Consider the following 22,284-nt stretch of genomic DNA (forward strand, 5'->3'; position numbering starts at 1 on the left):
TTGTTACCAGTTTTCTATTAAACACCTTAAAAACTTCTCATGTCTTCACTCACTGGTTTCTGCATTTAAGAGTCCAGTCTTTTCCAGAACCTAATACAAAACAACTCCAAAGTGAGAACGATATAAGTATATACGGTTTAGCTCCCACAAGATCTCTAATTGCACATGGCCACAGATGTGAGTTGAAAAGACTATCTGAGTGAGTCTCTCCTGGGCAGGTTGTTTCTCTGCCTTCGGCTTAATGTATACCGAGATATATGCTCTAGCCCCAAGGGAACTTGAATGGAAATGAGGAGGCTGAAGCAAATGATTGCCGCAAAAAAGAAATCAGAATCCAGCTGATTCAATCACTGTGTGTACTTCTTTCTTCAGCCCACCTGCACACACACACTCACACACACAGTACCTGTCTCCCACATAATGCGCAAAAAATGTAGGCACTGATTCAAGCTGTTACCTTCATCACTAAAAAGACTTCACACACACATTGGCAGTACTAACAGCAGTATACCAGCCTGCCTGCAGTATCCCAATTTTCGGTTTAAAGCCATAGCGGGGGACCACTTGTGCCGGGCCGTCTCCATGGACAGACTTATTCGTGTCTGCCACAGAACACTTCAGCTACAGTAAGATAAAGCTTTGAACACTCCCCCCGTTTGCCATATATATCTGTGTGTGTGTGTGTGTGTGTGTGTGTGTGTGTGTGTGTGTGTGTGTGTGTGTGTGTGCCTGCGTGTGTGTGCCTGCGTGTGTGCATCGAAGAACTGCTGAGGAGAGGACTGAGGGCAGGACGGGCAGTCCAAAAACAGCAGATGGCTCAGTCAGAGTATCTGGGCCTGGGGAATACTAATGTCTCTCTGGAAGGGAGGACAGGACCGGTGACAGAGCGAAAGACCGGGAAGAAAGGCTAGCGTCAGTCAAACTCTAACATGGAAGTTCTCCTTCAGTTTTCTTTACATGCAGTAAGACAAGTGTCTCCCTTGATCCCATCAATACACGTGCAAATAAATCCTATAATTAAACTGTGGGAAATTAATGGCAGAAATCACTGAGGTCATCATAACTCATCATGACAAAGCAGTGACCAAGCTATGACATCTGCTTCTTCATGTTTAATGTTTCTTATTCAGTAATTCATTGACCAACTTCTACTGGAATCCTATCGCGATGACGTGAACATACAAAACTGTCCTGTTCAAATGAATCCTTCTAAGCTGATTTTAAGTAAATATGAATTAAGAAAACGAATTAAGTAGATGGTAACTTTTCAACACCCAGTTGAAAAGCAGAATTTTAAGAGGAAGATTTTTAGCTGCAGTTGAGTAGTTATATTATACTGTACTTATTATATACAAGATGTTTTGCATTAACGTTGCGTATCTTGATAAATATCATTATCAGATATTCTATGGTATTACTCTTATATTGATTTGAACTATGTCACCGCAGCCTGGCTTCACCAATGTTGTGTTAGCCTATATTGAGGTGGGACTACTTATAATTTCATTCTTTAAGTGAAAAAAAAAATGTTAGTTCCGATCAGACTGGCTTTCCATTAAAGAATTCTAGATCCAAACCTGTTTTGTGCTGAAACAAACTGCTGCTGATCATTTGAGTCAATGGTCACTGGAATCAATGTCCAATGCCTCATGTTTTGACTTTAGTATCGGGAAACATCCATATGTGAGCTCAACAGTGGAGGAGTGGGAGGGGAGGAGAGGCAGCTCACTGGAAAAGGTTAAGCATCATGTTCTCTCTTGTTAAAGTTCACTTCAGTAACGAGGCATCCTGTAAGCAAAAGGGCCGTTGCGGTTGCTACAGTGATAAACACTGTTATACAAAGCACATTGTTATTGACCCATGAGTGTCTCGCTCTGTATTTCCCCTTTTTTTTAATTAGATTTATTTACCCTGCAGTTGATTCTTTTCATGTTTTAACATAACTGAGAAATAATATGCATATTCTGCAAAATACCTTAATTTTTTTCTGCATTGTTCCTGAATCATCACATCTTTCTGATCTCTCTTCTCTCCGCCATTGATGCTTTTTTCTTTTATACTTTCTTTTTCATCTTTTTTCTGAGGTATAGCCGAATAGAAGGGATTGTTTGAGAAATCAGTTCATGACAAAACACAATTGCAGTATTTACTTTTTTATATTTTTTTATTTACTGTAACGTGCAGGTGTTATGGCCGACTGACTGTAGGCAAACTGATTCTGCTGCACATTACATATTTGTTTTTGTCATGGTATTAACATTCTTACATTTTTTTTCAAACAAGTAGGTTGATCTAATAAGCATGGAAAAAGTACAAACAACATCCAAATCTCTACATACAGTTGTCAATTCAATGTTATCGTGACTGCCATTAACAACTAAACTGGCGGCCGTTGAAAGTTATTACATTTTGCCATGGTTCTGCGAGTGCCTTTGTACAGATTTTGAGGCCATTATACATTTTCGTTCTATTCAGTCTTACCAATGCTTGGGGTTCATTTGTCACAATGAAAGTAAAAAAAAAAAAAGAGATGAGACCCGTCTGCTGAATTTAATGTTGAAAGCAGACAAACAGGGATGGAATATGGAGGAGTTCACCGTGAGTTTCCAGAGAGAGCGTGAGGATGGAGAGACAGAATCATTTCTATTTCATATCTTCTAAAAATGAAGACCTGGCTACCTGCTCCTACTGAGGAAATTGCGGTTTCAATTGAAGTGTGCTTTCAGCTTGGTGCTCTCTTCCTCTCTCTCTGTCTGTCTGTCTCAGACCCACACGCACACAGACAGTGCTGAGAAAAGCATGTACTGAGCTTACAATTGTTGCTTTTTGTCTGCTGCAGTTCTTCCTGCAGGATGTAATGGAGGATAAATTAATCTAAACTCAGTTAAACCATATATGAAATGTGTAGAAAGGATTCACCATTTTTTACTGCTCATTTCAATTCATATTAGATGTCGTATTAGTATTGGGTTGAGGTTATGTTGTTGAAAGCAAATTAAAATAGGGTATTCAAAGGCCTACAGTGGTAATTTGTTTACATTTATCAGTCACTGTGTCAGTATAAAAAATCACTCTGAAAATAATTCTGTTTGAGAGATGCATCGTTATTTAATCCCAAATATTCAATGACAGATGATGAACAGGACGTGGCATCAGAGAAAATGCGACACCAGGTCTGATTTAGACTTTGTGCCAAATGATCAGATCGAAGAAAAAAAGAACTTGCACCATATCCTTTCTCCATGACATGGCTCACCGGGAAAATAAACTCAGTTTGGTTTTATTGACCGGATTCTGCTTCGGAGGGGTAAGGGACTATTTATACTGCAGCAGAGGACACTGTGTCAGCCAGTGTATGAAATATGTAAAGTATATAACTCTTTTGGTCAAACACCGATGTGTCAGATAAAGCCGAACTAGGAAACCTTGGTCCTTTTAGGAAGGATGTCCATCCTACGTCCTCTTTCACTGGAGGAAGCACAACTGCAACACACACCTTTCCTAATGTGCTATATAGATTTTTTTCATTTTTCAGACAAAACCCATAAGGAACTGATGAGATGGGGAGAATCTTAATATCTGAGACCTCACAAGCATGTAAAAAAAATTATATGGTCCATGAAATAATCACTGCTGCCGATAATCCATCATCTTTATTAGAGTCAGCTCTGTTCATTGGAACCTCGAAGAGTACATCTGTACAACTAATTAAACTACCCTTACAAGACTTCCGCATCATTACACGGACAGTCTGTTGTTGAATTGTCTAATAGCCTGACCATGCTGAGTTATGTGGATTGTAAATAAAGAATAAAAAGCACTATCAGAGAAAGACAGAGCGAGAAAATGAGTTTCCCCCTCAGCTGTCTCATTGAGATTCAGCGTTTGTTCTCCTTACAGCCTCCCACTCACTTCAGGACGACAACAAGCGAGCAACGCGGGACACAGGAAGAGAAGGAGAGAGCACGGACTCGGTGCGCTGCACGAATGGCACAGGACGCGACGCTCGCTCCCCGCCATTCTGCCTGCCAGTGTCCATCTCGCCGCTTCAGGCACAACAGCACAGACACACCCTCCTCCTTCAACCTTGACTGTTACCATGGCAACCCTTTGTTTTCCAGCAGTCTCTCAGAGGAGGACCGCCTCAGCCAATCATTCAACAACCCCTTCTACAGAGCAAACACACGCATGCACACATTATATATTTGATTGTTTGTTTGTTTTTTAGCCGTTTTGGAAACTGCATCACTTTTGTTGTAGAGTAAGAATAAAATTCAAAGACAAGACTAGAGGGGAGATCTTCCCCAGAACTGCATGATAATTTGGACATTAAGGTAGTGAACAAAAAACTATACACCCAAATTGGTACTTTTGCTTTGCTAGTGTTTGTTTTTCTGAAGATTTTTTGTGGCTCAAGGGTTGGCAATGTTAGTCAGACCCTCAATTGTCTCGACTTGAGTGATCCCCTAACTATTCTTCTATCATCACGGGGGAATTTTAATATGTCAAATACTTTGGTTTATGACCAAAGTAGTATACCTGAAAAGGTTAACCGTTCCCTTAAAATCAAACAAGCATTCCACAAATTCATAGGTATCAGTCCACTAAATATGCCTTTTTTCATCAAGATCCATGTATATAACCTGGAAAATGAATAATAATGTAAAAAAAACAAATCAATCTCCGAATGTAGACAGTTATTTAAAATTAATTCCTGGATTTTCCGCATTTGTATAAAAATTGAATGGGTTCTTTCTTGGCCCACGTCTCATCCTTCCAACAAGTGTCAAGAAAATATGTGCTGTAGGTGTTTGTTTCTTTGTGTGTGTGTAATCCTGGTGATCAACCAACAAACAGACGTACAGGGGTGAAGACATCACTTTCGTGGCGGAGCTTAATTAATGACATTCCCATCAGACTCAGCTGTATTTAGGGTTTAGTGCCAATCAGCAGATGTTACCTGTTTGCATTACACCTGTTAAACTTCAGCACATTGATGGAAACCCTACACAGGACTGACAAACATTCACAGTGTCATGATGGGAGTCCTGTGTTTAAACAGGATAAAAATAATGAATGTGATTTGATAGGACTGTCACAGCTTCTAACACACCCACCTATAATGTATGATATTATGCTCTGATCCCTACGTGTATCCAAAAATACCAAAAGTGCATTTGGACCATCAACAAACATATCAACCGAATAAAGAACAGCAGGACAGTAACACTCTGTTTGCCTTTTTAAAACTTGCGTCACGTGACCGCTAGATACAACCACAGCAAACGATCATCACCAAGGAAACTCACAGAGCTCAAACACACTCCAGTTGGTGGGCTCTGAGCCTGGCCAGGTGGTCCATTGGGTTAGGTTGGCCTACATTTGAAGAAGGAACATGAAACACTCTGCAAAGTTTGCCTGGCGACAAGCCCAGCCTGCAGAGAGCTAAACACAGTTAAATGTCCCCGGAGGGAGACACATACTGGGGCAATTTCACAGTGGTTCAATGGGAGCTGTCAACTGGATTTAAGAAAGAGAGCGAGACAGATAAAACACATCATGTTGTGTGTGTATATGTAAAATTACTTACTTGGAGTAGGACTGTTAAAGCAGCTTTAATAACACTGTCATACATTCATCGTCGGTACTGCCACCACAGCAAACACATAAACAGCAGCAGGAAAAAACATTTTTTGTTTTCGATCTAAAGACAAATGCTCTCACACTGCTCTCTCCCAACCAAACTGCAATCTGACAACAAAATAAATGGATATGAATCCATGTGACAGATAAAGAAAGGAGTGAAATAATAAAGATCATGGAGCTAGGGCGAATTAAAAATGATGGTTCTGGCTGCGGATAAAATGTGGAGTGTGAACATGCAGGACGTGTGTGTGTGTGTGTGTGTGTGTGTGTGTGGTTAGAAACAGGGAGCAATGACAGAATGTACCATATCCTAATTTTGTCAAGTTCCTGTCCAGTGGTGACAATTCTATCATATGAAAAAATGCATATAAATAAATGACCTTCAGATAATAACACCACATACATTAATGTCACAGGATGAACAGTAGTTGTTTCATATTGTACGGAGCTTGGCCAAGAGCCAGCCAGAGAATGGACAATACCACTAAACCCATACGTGTCGACAGCACAGACCTTTCAGTCTTCCTGAATTGTCACCTACAATGATGAAGGTGAGAAATTGCCCCCTGGCTGACACAATGGTCCACCTGATTCCTCAGTTAGAGGTCTTTCCCAGTTCTGCTCCTTATTCACCCCTGACCTGAAAAGAGCCCTCTCCTCTGGCCCACTAATGCGCCATCTTTGCCTACTTTTAATCAACAGCAGTTATTTCTCAGCAGCCTTCATTCTCTTAACCTCAGTCAGTTCCTTTCATACCGGAACAAAGGCAGCGCCTTCGAAAGTGCTGAGCCAGGTGACATCTCGTTAAGGGCCGGCAATATTGAACAATCGACAGTTGTATTTAGTTTGGACGACGCTCCGCAGCATCAACTCTATTCTCCAAGAGTCGTCTCAGATATGAGACCACGGCACACTGACAGATTCCTGAGAGAAAACGCTAATAATATTCATTGAATGTTGATGGTCATTGTATTCAGTGACAGTACAGAACAGAGGTAGCAATATTGGGCCAGGAAATATCCCCTTATCTTGGTGAGAGACAGACAGGCAGAGTGGTAACGGCTGGGCCCGCTAATGCAGTTTGGTGGCAGGCACATGAAATAACTCCAGGGTTCGATCAATCACGCGGCCCCTCGGGGAAAACGGGAGGAAAATATTCATCAGCGTTAACGTCACACAAGTGATCACACCCACACAAACACACTGGCACATCCATTGAGCGTGGACCTGCATTTTCCCACATCTATACATGTTTGCTTATGATACAGCCATTTGAAATGCCTTGAAAACAACAGAACCAAATGCTAATTAACTGTGGACTGAAAACAAAGCACGCTCTGTGCTCATGTTTCCCATGTGTCGGTGTTTGTCCCCTGAAGAAGAAAAAACATTGCCTCATCTTTGCTTTGCAGTGATGTGATGTGTCAGTCCAACCTGCACACATCTGCTTATCCATTGAACGGTCCGTGTGAGAATGCACACCGCTCAGCTTTGTGTCGAGTTCTTGTTTGGTTTCAGTATCACCGCTGGCCAGCCGACACGCCGTGGATTAATCACACAGACGGCGGCTGCTCGGCCACACTGAGGAGCAGCACCGCTCCCGACAAGAACAAAAGACGGACAGACACAAAGACGCTCGGTTTTGGTCATCAGCCTGGTGCCTTGTTGCGCTGACATTCTTGCTTATCTGTGTGTGCACAAGTGTGTGCATTTGTGTCTTAGATCTGTATGACAATGTGTGCTAGTTGACACAGTGGCTTTAGCTTGTTGCACCTGATTGCCTGAGTAAGGCGTGTGCGTGTGTCTGTGCATGCGTGCGTGTGTCTGTGCATGGTCGTAAGTGTGAAATTGTCACATCAATCCTCCTGTAGCAGGATCAGGAGAAGGGTGTCACACCTCCCAGCATCCTTTATGCTTTACTGACCCCAAGGGAAACACACCCGAGTCAGGCTGCAAGATTGAAATCTGCCAACCTCTGCCTGCCACACAGACAGACAGACAGACAGACAGACAGACAGACAGACAGACAGACAGACAGACAGACAGACAGACAGACAGACAGACAGACAGACAGACAGACAGACAGACAGACAGACAGACAGACAGACAGACAGACAGACAGACAGACAGACAGACAGACAGACAGACAGACAGACAGACAGACAGACAGACAGACAGACAGACAGACAGACAGACAGACAGACAGACAGACAGACAGACAGACAGACAGACAGACAGACAGACAGACAGACAGACAGACAGACAGACAGACAGACAGACAGACAGACAGACAGACAGACAGACAGACAGACAGACAGACAGACAGACAGACAGACAGACAGACAGACAGACAGACAGACAGACAGACAGACAGACAGACAGACAGACAGACAGACAGACAGACAGACAGACAGACAGACAGACAGACAGACAGACAGACAGACAGACAGACAGACAGACAGACAGACAGACAGACAGACAGACAGACAGACAGACAGACAGACAGACAGACAGACAGACAGACAGACAGACAGACAGACAGACAGACAGACAGACAGACAGACAGACAGACAGACAGACAGACAGACAGACAGACAGACAGACAGACAGACAGACAGACAGACAGACAGACAGACAGACAGACAGACAGACAGACAGACAGACAGACAGACAGACAGACAGACAGACAGACAGACAGACAGACAGACAGACAGACAGACAGACAGACAGACAGACAGACAGACAGACAGACAGACAGACAGACAGACAGACAGACAGACAGACAGACAGACAGACAGACAGACAGACACACACACACACACACACACACACACACACACACACACACACACACACACACACACACACACACACACACACACACACACACACACACACACACACACACACACACACACACACACACACACACACACACACACACACACACACACACACACACACACACACACACACACACACACACACACACACACACACACAAAAAACAAAAAACAAACAGATTCCATATTCCCCAGCAACTTAATTCATTCAAACTGGAAAATATAACATCATGTCTGTTGCATAATCTACAAAGTTTCCTTTTTTCTTTTAAGTGCGTTTACTTTTGAGAGACAGAAAAGCCCGTGAGTCTCTTCATATCAACTATAAAGCTATGCTAATGACGTTGGGGAATCTTTTCAAACACGGAAGGTTGGAGAAAACAAGGAGACACTAATCGTAGCGGAAAGTGCAGTTTGACAGAAAAGGGCCGGCCTGCTATGTAATTATGTATGATTCATGGCTATTTTCAGATTGCGGTTTGCTAAACCTAGATTTCATTGGGGGCACCTCACTCACATCACTCAGTGGAAACTGTGCCAAACAAAAACACAGTTGGAGCCTCTGTTTGGTGATGAGGTTGGCTCGGGCTCAGTGTTAGACATAGACAAGGTGCAAGCACATTAATCTGTTCACATGTCGCATCATCACGTTGGGTATGCTCTTGATTGCCCTGGTGAGTGTCGAGAAAACACATGTAGACCTGATCACGGCTGTCTCTCTCTACATCCATCTTTTTTTCCCTTGTATCTCTGTCTCCTCTATCTCAGCGTAATCCCCAAACGGGTCAAGAGATAACAAACATCGTAATAAATTAAGACCAAATAAGCGGTTGAGGATTTCTTGTCATTTTATGATTAAAAATCACCAAAACTCAGTAATACCCCTTTGAAAGGATAAAGTCACAAAATGTTCACATTCACTTTTATGAAGGAAAATTAGGGTGCATATGAGTCAAACCCTCTTGAAACTAAAAAAGGGAGGTAAGATTAGTTTCTGATGTGCAGCCAGGCGATTGTATCATCACTGACAAGGAAACTGACTGAGGGAGAAATTATGATTAGTTTATTATTGTTTTTCATTGTCCTCGGATTGTGTATTCATATTGTATATTTAAATGGAGCAAGTAAAAATGAATGTAGAACATAGAAATAAAAGAAACCAAATCACACATTTAACTTAAGTCGCTGGTCTAAAGTTATAACTGTAATTCTTAAAAACTGTATTTATGTGGAATATAAAATTGCTGACTACAGACTGTACAAAGACATGACCCAGGAAAAACACACCAGAAATCCGGCCACTGCAGACAGATGTCACACTCAAAGACACTATTTGCCTGCAGATTTTGATAATTTCTCTGCTGTCACAATGAGGCATCAGTGCAATACAGGCAGCCAAAGAGCATGGTGGAGCACTAATTAAACTGAGTGCAAACCAAAATCATTCAATCATGGTGGAAATTATTTTAGCAACTATGCATCTGACAGCTGTACAAAAAATAAAATGCTTTGCAATTAAACAGCAGAAATAATGTTGAAAACATCGCAAAACCCTCTTGCACACACTTTAGAACTCGGGGTACAAATGAGCCGGAGCTGAAGTGACGGTAAACATACCTATTATGATGAATTACTTGACATATTCTCCAAAAGGAAAAAAACCCATCAAGAGTTAGACATTTTAAATGCAGAGTTATGTCTTCAATGGCCATGTTTATGTTCCATCAGCACGCACGAATTGTTCATTGAGAGAACCGTCATGCTTTTATCTATTTCATGAAAGGTCACTTCAGGAGGAGAAATAAATCATTGGGGTGTGCCGAGCACTAATTTCACCGTCCTTGGGGACGGAGCCAGGGATCATGAGAGACAGCGAAGACAGCGACAAGTCTGACGGCGCTCGGAAGAGCTGGATGACCAGACAGAGCAAACAGCAGCACTGATCCCGTGACCACAGAAATCTGGATTATTGCAGATCTCGTTTGAATCCCCTTACATCACATGGCTCTGTATCTGGTCTCTTTGCTCGGCTCTAAAAACGACACTGCGGACCTTTCCCCTATTTAGTCGCTAAAGTATTAAGGGTGGGTGATGTGACTGTGTGGATAAAGAATGAGCTCCTTCAGCTGGAGGATTCAATAAGTATGTCACCGAATGACCACTGTTATACATTCAATATTCAGTATTTGACCCTGAACTTTGACCTTCACAATCTAAAGGAGTGAATATTACATAATATCACATAATTTGGAAAAACATCATCGTAGAGCTAAGGTAATGTGAACAGCCACTAATAAAGTTTGGATCTAGTTAATGTCATCATGCTAATATTCTATAACTAACTGTTGTTTTGGTTTTTTTTTACATTAAAGTGTACCACACTGACACTCTCCATATGATTGTTATTTTATGGCTTTGAATTGGCAAATACTGCACACTCCATAAAAGTAGATATAAAATGTTGAGATATCAACAATAGTCAATTAATATTATCTATATATTTAACCTGTTAAAAATTCTGTTGAAATTAAAAGGCTTGACTTGGTTTAACATTAGGTTGTGGCTTGACATTAGACAACACTTTGCCTATATTATGCTTTAAACAAAATATTGTCAAAATATTAAATCCCTATAAATGTATTCATAAATGTTCGATAGATACATCTATATTGGTTCATTCTCTAGATTAAACTCAAATTAAGCAAGATGCTGCTTGTCTTTTTGTCTACTTTTAATTCTCACATACCAATAAAATGAATAATTTTCAGAAAGGTTGGTTATAGGTTATACAGGAAACAGGAGCATTTTGGTGAACTTTGGTTGAGCTACACGGGGGCAGGTCCGTCACCTGAGCAGGACGACGAGAGATTTGCTTAATGGAAAATATAAAAATATTATTGTATTTGTTCAGCTTCCTCAGAGGACCTCATGCATTTATGATCAACCTGGGTTTGCAAGATTGACTGAGCAGATAAGTTTTCATGCTTAAATATGAAGCACATACACAGACACAAAAAGTGCATATGTACTTTGATTTAGTATTTATGAGAATTGCAGTCACTGAGACAGGAAAAGGACAGATGATTTCTCGCACAGTTAACAGCATAACTAATGACATGTGAGACTGTCTTCATAGCGTGTCCATGACTCTGAAGTTAGTTATCAGTACATTCACTGCCCAGTATCACTGAACCACTGTATGAATAAATGGAGCCACTGTGGCTTTTGATGATTTAACACAAGTTAGGGGAGCGGCAGATTCTTTGCTCGTCCTTTCATCTGCAATGGATTTAATCAGAATAAGTGAAGCATATAGCAGCTTGCACACTGAGCACATATCACTGCAGTGACACAAATTCAAAAGGCAGCTGTCCTCAGAACGAGTCTTCAGCTAAGTTCCCTGTATGAATCCTAACAACCATGAATTCCCCATGAATACTATCAGTGACATGCAGATGGATGGGCACTGACCCGCTGGAGTGTGAGCATGGTTGTGAGGCTCATGTCAATAATCTGGTTCTGGTGTCACAGCTCCTTTAAAACCAGAAGAAACAGCCACATCCTGTCTCTCCTCAATCCCTCAACAGAGAAGGATGAGGTCAACATTTAAAAGTAAACACGAAACACACAAGCTGAAATGGAGGAGGAGGAGGAGGAGGATGACGCTGTACCAGGGTGGATGAATATTCTAGCTGAAGTTCAATAAATGATGAGCGGAGGCAGCGTTAAGATGCTCACAACACTGTGCTCAACTGTTGTTTTTGCTTGCTCTTCCTCCGCTCCTGTACAGTATGTCTTCACTCGTCAGCCAGTTTCTCCCATGAATCTCTCCCTCTTTGTCCATCTGCACACAAACTGCCTGCTTCATTCCCTTCCTCGGTTTCATCTCATCCTGTACAGGTGCTATTACAGTATTTCTGACTACATCTCCATGTCAACATATCTGCTGATGTAACGGAAAAGAAGTGATGTCAAAGCATAGCTGTTGTCAACAAGGACTGGTGTAACCTCACAAACTAGTCAGCTTTATATAACGATACCTTTCTAAATCGACCTCCAAGGAACAAAACCTCTCGACCCTTTTCTTCCATATTTTTTTCGCATCCTTTTCGTCAGACCCCCTCTCCTCATCGCCTCCCTTGACTCTTTGTTTGTATACTAGAATGGCATGACTCAGTGGACCGCCAGGCAACTTAAGGAGCTCTCTCGGGCCCAGAGGTTGCTATGTCTACGCCTGCTCAGTACACAGCAGCAGGTCTGAGTGTACAGTAGCAGAGCACAGAAGCACACAACACACAACGTTGGGCAAAAGTCATTCTGTCATTATTGTGGTGCAACTTACAATAGTGCAAAGACTGAAATAATTTCCACGTGGCACCTGCAAAACCATGACACTGCAGTGACGCTGACTTACTGATATCAGTAGGTAGGAAGAGCAGCTCGACTATTCGCTCCAGGCGATGACCTAAGGCACAAAAGGAGAGAGAGCGTCAAGCTGAGCATCAAACCGACAATCCACATGGAGGACATACAGTTCAGCAAGAAGGCTGCGCTTTGATCTCTTCTTCCCACCTGGATGTGCAGAAGGTACGAGGAGCGATGAGGACAAATGGGATCATTGGGTCATATTGGTGAGAGAATGTGTGGAGAGAAAAAAAAACACTGAGGGTTTTGTCCCTGAAATAAGGACTCAAATTCATAATTGATGTTTTTGCATCAAGCCAGGTGGTGAAAATATTCTATATAAACCCACCACAGCTCCCCACTGACATTGTTGTCTACACAGATATTATTGTGACTGATTATGTCCTAATTTTTTTCTAATAATGAAAGAGAGATCATGGTTGAAACGTCCACAAGTTAGGATTGCAATACAGGACAATTAAACCGGGATAAATATATTTGATGTAAATAGTAAAGTGATGTTAAGTTGACAGTTCAGTCCACTGTTTGAGACCAAAGTGTGGCTGCATTAGAGCGACCGGCCTCGAGCGAGATTTCAGGGCAGGAGCAACAGCAAAACCTTGTGAAGCCGCAACATTGGCACGACTGTATATTCTGACAGCAGGGCTTCACCATCTGCCACTAAGCCAAGACCACATGTCAGATCTCATCCTCATGGCCTGAGTCCCCTTTGTGATGGCCTCAAGGTTGCTGTTGGATCAGGTCAACCAGAAAACACAGCTATTTACCAAATAACAGAATAGCTAATCTGTCATGATTCCCAAATGGCACAAAATCATATCTACAGATTTCCACTAGATTATGCAATAACGACTGATGAAATTGAGATAATGAAACCTTTTCTACAAATTGCAGCTTGTTTCTAAACAAGAACTCTAAATATCTCACATGCTACTGGGTCCTCAGCAGAGACTTATTGGTTATTCTGGCCAAATGTTGGAGAAAGGGAATAAAGCAAAATTGGAGTTTGAACTACGAATGATCAACACTCGCTGACCTGTTCTTCCAAGGGAACAAAATTTGGCAGATACGTGGGAGAAGAAAAGATGAGCAATGCCTGAGTGTAAAACAAAAAACAACCACTTGGGGCACTCAAACAAAAACTAAAACTAAAAACCATTATTACACAGGTTTTTCAGTCATAGTCCATTCATGAATAAGTATTTCATCTTATTGGGACCCAGTTATTATTTTCAGATGCTGAGTGCGTCCCTAATAAAGTGATGTTGTGAAGACATTTTTGTCCATGGTGAGAAATAGATAGAACGATCTGCGATAGTGCCTCTCACTGCTGTAGTTCACCACAACTCCCCTCCTACTTGCATACAGCCCTGAGGCGTGTATTGGTCCCACAGGTCCAACTCACACTGCAGCACACTGCAGCTAAACAGTGTTTGAGACAAAAACACTCAGCAGATCCCACTCAGCACCGATCTAAAGGATACTTGAGTCTGCTACAATCTAGGAATCCTAGACGATACTATGGCCTCATTCCCAGTGGCATATTATCTTTTGTACGGTGAGGCAAACAAAGCAAATCCACCTTCGTTTCAGTCTGCGCACCTGGATACATAAATACCAATTGCTCTACTGATAATTACTGGTATTGTTGTTTTTGTGTCCTCTGTCCCGGTTTCCCTTGCAAAAGTCATAAATCATTCCCGTTCCTTACACAGCAAGAGTTGTTTTACTGCACTGCAACAATCAACCATACGTGTCCAACTCAGAAACTACGAGGCAAGAAGTCAGAGAGCACATGAATACAAAATAGACATTTTATTAGGAAAAATGAACAAGTCAAGAGTCCATTGGTCGATTATGAGACAATCCCACCTCCTGCATCTCTTCTCCCTTTGTCAATTCCATCCTAACACATTGTCAATACTATTTTCTAGGCTTGTAGGCACCTGCACATTCAGGTGCTTAGGATTTGACATGAATGACTGAAGACTTTGAAACTGCAACAAGCAAATGGGGGTTTTGTGAGTTCTTTCTCAGTAATCAATCCATTGACAAACCATGTAAGTACCTTTTTTCCCCTGAAAAAATACTTAGGGCTTCAACTAAAATTATCAAGGCTCTGTCTATTATTTAGGAACAATTCATTGTCAATTTGGTCTATAAACTGTTGTAATTGAACAGAAGACGAATATACAGAACTGACAGAAACTATGTATTATTGAATTTCAATCTGTAGTGGGAAAATATGATGTGATGGGATGATGACTTGCATTCTTAAAAATGTTTTTTTAATAATTTAATTCAAGGGTGTTAATGAGAACACACAGCAGACCTCAAGACTGTTTACACACGTGTGGACAAAGACAATCACACATCAGAACAAGCTGACAGCTACACACCCGTATGCACACCGACACCTCAGCTCGTCAGAGTCAATCTTCGACAGGAAATCTATCCCCATTGATCTCAAACTTCTCTCCCTCGTCTCACAAGATAGACAAGGGCTTGCAGTTCCCTGTTCACTCTGAAACCTTGCATAAGCTGTTCCCTGACATTTAACACTGCGTCAACATTTTTGCAAGGTTGCTCACTGCCGTGCTGACGTGACGTCCCATCCCAGAGCAATAGCTGAGCTCTGGGTGCTTGCGGTGTACAAAACAACAAACAAGGAATTTGGTTTGCTCTGCTGTTTAGCAATAAGCCCATTGGGCACGATCCCTGGTACAAAAAAAGAAAAAAAGAGGAGAGGAACCTGCTATCAATAGCATGTTGATTGACAGCTCTTTAAATGGAGACAACCATTACACAGCAAGACTGCTGCCTTCAAATGGGGTCGTGTTAGCCGTGTCCACACTGAACATCCCTCTTGTGGTACAAGAGGGATGTTCAATCTGGACACGGAAAACCTCAGAGTTTTCTGGAAAATCAGAGTTCCAGAGTTGTGGTGTGTTTGCTGACATTTTTAGAAATTCTGTAAAATTAGGAATTCATCTTTTGTTTGTTAGTTAATATTATTGTAATTTTAGTTGTGAAACAACAAGCGTATTCCTTATCCATAATGACACTTAACTCAGTACATAACAGTCAGTACATTGAGTAGATTGTATGTTTACAGGCACAATGTCAATAACAAACACAGTCGAGTCTCAAGACTAGTGACTGGATATTGACATGCATGTGAAGACGCTGATGAAGACAATCCCCACAGCCACCTGGACACATGCCTCTCGACTCCTTTGCTTCAATAAAATGTAATAACACAACATCTCAATGCATCATAGGAAAACACAAGAATTCACAGTGACTCAACAAGAACTAAATAAGAGAGGGAAATATATATGATGACATTTCCTAAAAACATGTGAAGGGGAATAACCGCAATGTCCCCAAATTGCTGACTTAAAAGGTGCCGGATGAGGTCTAAAGTCTCAGGGTTATTATCCATCCTAAGTCAATTAAACTAGCCTTACTTTTGCCGAAGGCATGATGACGTCACGCGTCATACGACACATGCAGTTGGAAGACAAATAAAATGATAAAGAAAGAGGTTTGTATACAGTTTCGGTTCCGCCCCAAATGAACAATCATATGTGCTGTTGATAAACAAAAATGTCTGGCTTTAGAAATAATGGCCCAAAGGCTGTTGCTCCAAAGCAATTCAAAATTCAGCCTGATTCGCATTTATCATGCTTGCATAACTACAGCATGCAGCATTTTATATGGAAATATATTTACAGCTGGATCTTACAGGGAACACTGTTTCTTCAAACAGCAGCAATCTCTCACTGTCGAAAAAAAAGGAATCTACCAGAACGAAATTTACCAAACGTGAATTTGTCTGTGTGCAGCCCAACAATGGCAGCGGCAGCAGCAGCAGGTGAGGCTCTCTGCACATCTAAATGCTAATGCCATGCTGCTCTTCAAACAAATGTGGTACCTAATAAGCAGGCTTGGTGAATGCATCTCAGGCCTAAGTAATGAGATAAGTGACAGCATACCGAGGTAGTGAAGTCATCTTACGGCTCACAGCACAGCAGGAGGGTAGGTAAAATGGGTGTATTAAGGTCATGCACACACACTGGCAATAACACACACACATAACCTAAAAACTAACAATGTCGACTTTTTGTGGAGCGCTCCACTGAAACTGCAGGTTTAGCTTTATAGCCTCTGCACAGTGAGCATCTTCCTCTTTTGTCTACATAAATCTCCAAAATCCTATGACATGGAAATAAAGACTTATTCTCATTAATGTCTGCCATATGCTGCGTGAGCAGTGAATGCAAACATGTTAGCACATAATCGTATGGCATGTCCGCAAAGACATGTTGAGAACAAAGAAAGCCAAACTAATGATGAACAGCTGAATAAATGCAGTGTTGTATCGTCAAAAACAAGTAAAAAAAACCAACAACCTAGGCCTGAGTAACTTTGAGGAAGTATGAAAAAATGTCTGTTCAGTGACAAGAGGACTTTGTGAATGACAGAATAAATTTGAACTTCTTAAACATCTTGCAGCTTGTGCTAACTGTATCTATGAGCGATCCATTTCGGTCGATCCGCTATGGTTTGGTGCTCTGGACAGCTGATTGCATTTTGATGTTCTTGCACCCTGCAAGAATGCCCACTGTACCACAAAAGTCAATAGATTTGGGTTCCATTTTGGATCCAGTCATGTACTGATAACATGATTAAGCTCTGCGGCAAAATGATGTCCTATCAAGTCTCAGATTGCCTGTGAGATTGTAAACAGTAAATTTATAGATTTAATGTACCAACCAGGGTTGGGTTTAGAACGTGGTAGTTTTATGGGTACCGACCGAATTGCGTCGGTACAACCAAGATTCACTGATACCGATCCACGTTAAAATGAACGGTGCCAACGGTGAAACACTGCAGTCGCAGGCTAATGTGAGCATCCCTGCAGCCAGTGACAAAGAAATTAAATGGACAGTGAAAAATCTAGTGAGACGTTGAGACCCTCATCGTCATCTTTGGTTTACTGATTAGCAAGTTGGATTAAGTTGTTGTTGAAGGTAATATAAATTAGCAATGTATTTTCAACCGGTGCCTGCATCCAGCATTCCTGAGAAACATGCTGTTTAGTACCCTAAAACAGTACCTGACAGTTTTTGTATGTCTGAAACCAATAGTATAGTATAGTTTACCAGTAGTAAACCAGTAGACATGGGGAAGCTGGGATAGGACCGCCGACCTTTTGGTTAGTGGACGACCAACTCTACCTCCTGAGCCACAGCCGGAGAAAGGATCAGTCTACGATTGCACTGTAAGTGCATTCATGTGGTCACATTAATCAGATCAGCCTTATCAGAATTATCAAAGAAGACACAACTGTAAAAGGGGAAGTAGAATGAAGTCAGACAAATGCAGTTAACAAGAAACGTTGTTTCAGTGCTTCTCATTCTATCCGTCTTTCTCTTTTAATGCTGCCTAAAAGCAATTCTTAATTTTCCCCCATGATTAATGCAGCTATGAATGGATTTCTCTTTTTAGCACTGTGGAAGAAGGGTTTCTCTTTCTTTCTTTCGTTCTTTCTTTCTCTCTTTTTTCCTAGCCATTTTGCTTTCCTCCCAATTTGACCTGATTAAACCAAAGAGTGTGAAACTGATTTGGACTCATTTGCATGCTAATGCCATAAAGGGATGCGTATACACATCACCTCATTGAATCTGAGGGACACCACAGCGCTTGAAAAAATTTACTGCAGTTTTAACTATGTAATTCATCTCCTCACACAAGACATCAAGAGCCAAGTTTGACATTGTTGTAAATTAGAGCGACCTCAACAAACTTACCAAGATTAAATAAAGGTTTGAATTAACTTCCACTATGGATAAGTTGTGTAACATCATCATGCTAAGACAGAGCAAGGAAAGAAGTGGACCATGGTTTCAGCCTGTTCAGACTGCAAGCCACGTCCAAAAATATATATTGTTTGAAAATAAAACATGATAACTGTTCCAGATGAATCTGATTGTAAAGGTAAAACATGGATTCCAAGTAGATATCTATCTATGCTTACTGGAAGTTTTATTTTTTGAAAGGTCACAAATATTAAAATGGGATGTCCCGACAGTCAAATGGCTTGAGCAGCAGGTCCTTGGTTCAAATCCCAGTTGCCTTGACCATGTACTGCATGTCATTCCCCTACTCTCTCATACTGTTTTCTGTCTCTGCATCCCTGTCTCTATCAAATACAGACAAAGAAATATAGTTGACAAACACTATTACAAATGTGCTAAGCAGGATTTGCTCTAAAATAAACAAAATGCAATAGGGTTGCCACTGTAGTAGGTGTTACCTTTGTTACACAACGGTTACATAAATTGCCCACTGGCCCCACCATCTAGCATTGAAGGATACAAATTGAAACCCAATAAGTACTATTGGGTTTCTGTGTACTAATTGTATACAGGCTGTGCGGGCGCTCTGACCTAAATGGTTTTAATAAATTAAAAAACCAAGGGGTTCAGTGACCGCAGATATGCCGTGTGACTTAGGAGATCAACAAAGTTGCCTTGGTCTTCACACTTGACTCAGCCAAGTGTAATTTTGAAGACCTAGAAAAGGGCATATGACACGTCCTTCTGACACTCTCTGACAAACCTCTCCATGCCTCAACTAGCCAACACTGCTTCGATATTGATTACTTGAAGGTACAGGTCGCTGATGTGTTGAAGAATATCAATACAAATTGGCATTCTCTTTTAAGAAGCGCCTGAAAACCTTTCTTTTTAAACAAGCATTCCCCTAAATGTTTGTACTTTTTCTTCCACCGATGTTTTTTCTTTTAACCCTATTTTTAATATTTCTTTTATCTTGTTTCTACTCGGTAGCACTTTGAGATTGCTTTTATCAATGAAAAGTGCTCTATAAATTAAATTTATTGTTATTATTATTATTTTAAGTGTTTCATAAACACGGACTTCTCACACCATCAAGGTGTTTACATCAGAAAAGACGAGAAGACACTAATGCATGCTGTTGAAGTCAGCTTGCTGCTTTATCACTGACACAGAGGTGATTTTCTTTCTCTTTTATTTTGAATATAAACTATGTAAAAAAATAAAAAAAACCACAATATCTGTACATCAGGTAAAGCACCATTGAGCTCCCAGGTTCTTATCTCCTCAGAGAAAACAGTGTTTCAAAGACTGGCACACATTTAAAGAACTGTCACACACAATGAAACAAGAAATGTTGAATCAGTGCCCCCTTATCCATGCCTGACTGATCCATAGGATGTGACCTGGATGTTTTCTTTACCGGCTGCTACTCAAGATGATAACCCATAATATACCTGAGCCAAAAGTCAACACTGCATCGAGGAAAAACGCTCAGCCTCTTGAAGACCGATCAAGCCTTTAGCCAGCAAATGAATAGGCAGGAGTTTTGTCTCCAAAATAAAAAAAAATTAAAAATCATGACAGAGGCAGAAACATAGATCACACTTTGGAGGAAAAACACAAATCGAATGAGGTAGCACTGTCAAAACAACTTGAGAATAACTAATATGGCTGTCATAACAATGTATGTAATACTAGAAGTGTCAAGAGCTGGACAACAAGGGCGGACCCAACTCCTTCAAGATGTTCATGCTCAGATACAACTGACTGTAGCTGTTTTATGGCCTGGCATTTTGTATGGCTATGGTATGGAGAAGTATATTTCGTGGTCAGATATTAATCAGAAATCCAAATATATATTACACCATGATCATTGGACACAAATTTGAAGAACAAAAGTCATCTTTGTCGATGACAGTCAAACTGAATATGTAATGTGAGTATTTCTTCAGAGCAGCATCAACATCTATACATTTGATGGTGAGTCAGTTTGTCGATGACAGTCAAACTGAGTATGTAATGTGAGTATTTCTTCAGAGCAGCATCAACATCTATACATTTGATGGTGAGTCAGTTATCCTTGCAGCTCTGACTAATTGATGACGTGATTATGAAGCCCACTACATGTGAACCAGTAAAATCGTTTTCCACTTGTGATGATCAGTGAATTTAACAATAAACAACTCAAGCAGAGCACGCAGCAAGGGTATGCAATGCAAAGCGATAAGCCACTCTCTCTCTCTATATATATATATATATATATATATATATATATATAGAGTGGCTAAGTGCTATTTCAAATTAGCTAATGAAACATGATAGAAAGGTTGATAGAAAGGAAAAGATAGAAAGGCTCAGCATATTTTCAACCAACATGTGGAGAGGTGAACTGCTTGTCAGCTCTATTATATCATTGACCACTCTAGCTTGCAGTAACAAAGTTAAAAGTGAGTCAGGCTCAGTACCAAATAGTGTGTGAAAAATGCATATATGTGGTCTATATGCATGTTATAGTCTTCAATACTGTAAAGCTCAGTGTTTGTTCGTGAATCAAAGCAGCAGAGAGACTTGCAGTAATAATGTCATCTGGACAAACTGTACAGTATATCCTCCACAAAGGGTGAATGATGCTGGAGTCAGACTAGATTCTGTCTGTTATGGTCACTGTGTCAGATCAGGCAATTATAGAGTCATAAATTCTTGCAATGTTGTGACAGAGGCATGACAGACTATTGCTGCTTGAACACCTTTGGCGAATATGAGTTTAAACTTAGTCTCTGGAAAGGGTGATGGACATTTTTTTTTTTTAAAGTAAAGAATTGAACTGAGTCATTGTAAAAAAAAAAAAAAAAAAAAAACAATCAATAAAATATTAAACCGATGAGAAATGTCTTTATCATATGCTGTTCTTTAATTCTGCTTTCGGGTGCAATATTTTTCTTTCTCAGGCTGAGCGATCACTTCTTTTGTGAATGGAACTTAGAGAAATTAAATTCAAATAAATCCATTTCCAGTGGATGAACCTAAAAAAGCTCTAAGGTGTAAAATACTTCTACCTAGCCCCTCTCTAATCTGGAATCCCTCACTTTGTCTGCTTTGGCTAGTCATTACATCAATTGTGTAGTTAACAGCTCATAAATCCTACATGCTAAATCCTGTGATAGGCGGAAATGTTCTCACTTCAGTTGCTCATTCACAACGCTATTGTACAGCAGCACAATTGTCCGTAATAACACTGCAGGACCACTTATCTTGCAAAAGCCCAATCATAAATAATAGTTTCAGTTGCCCTTTTGCCTTTATACCAGTTTGGCAACATACAAATCAACACCCACCCTGTAACTCTAACTATCGGTTTTATCTTTTGTTTTTGGCAAAGGGCATGATAGTCTGTTACTGTGCCTCCGCCCACACCAATGTTATAAACAGGGTAGACAATGCAAATGTTTGATATGTGAAATCCATAGCTTACTGAGCAAAGCTTTTAAGAAGATATTACACAT

At 40.8% G+C, this 22,284-nt stretch overlaps 1 protein-coding gene across 8 annotated transcripts in view; it reads right to left on the minus strand.

Annotated features, from left to right (window-relative positions):
• Nucleotides 1–22,284, minus strand: part of apba2b (amyloid beta (A4) precursor protein-binding, family A, member 2b) — a 54,143-nt gene that overhangs the window by 27,283 nt on the left and 4,576 nt on the right. For 6 of the 8 annotated variants that reach the window (XM_047331425.1, XM_035627682.2, XM_035627683.2 and 3 more), the window contains exon 2: nucleotides 12,904–12,954. The exons of the other annotated variants lie outside the window; for them this stretch is intronic. The gene's annotated coding sequence lies outside the window, so the exon portion shown is untranslated. The remainder of the gene's footprint in view (nucleotides 1–12,903; nucleotides 12,955–22,284) is intronic. 8 annotated transcript variants of the gene reach the window in all.

Source organism: Scophthalmus maximus, chromosome 4, assembly GCF_022379125.1.
Source record: "Scophthalmus maximus strain ysfricsl-2021 chromosome 4, ASM2237912v1, whole genome shotgun sequence".
Classification (NCBI taxonomy): domain Eukaryota; kingdom Metazoa; phylum Chordata; class Actinopteri; order Pleuronectiformes; family Scophthalmidae; genus Scophthalmus; species Scophthalmus maximus.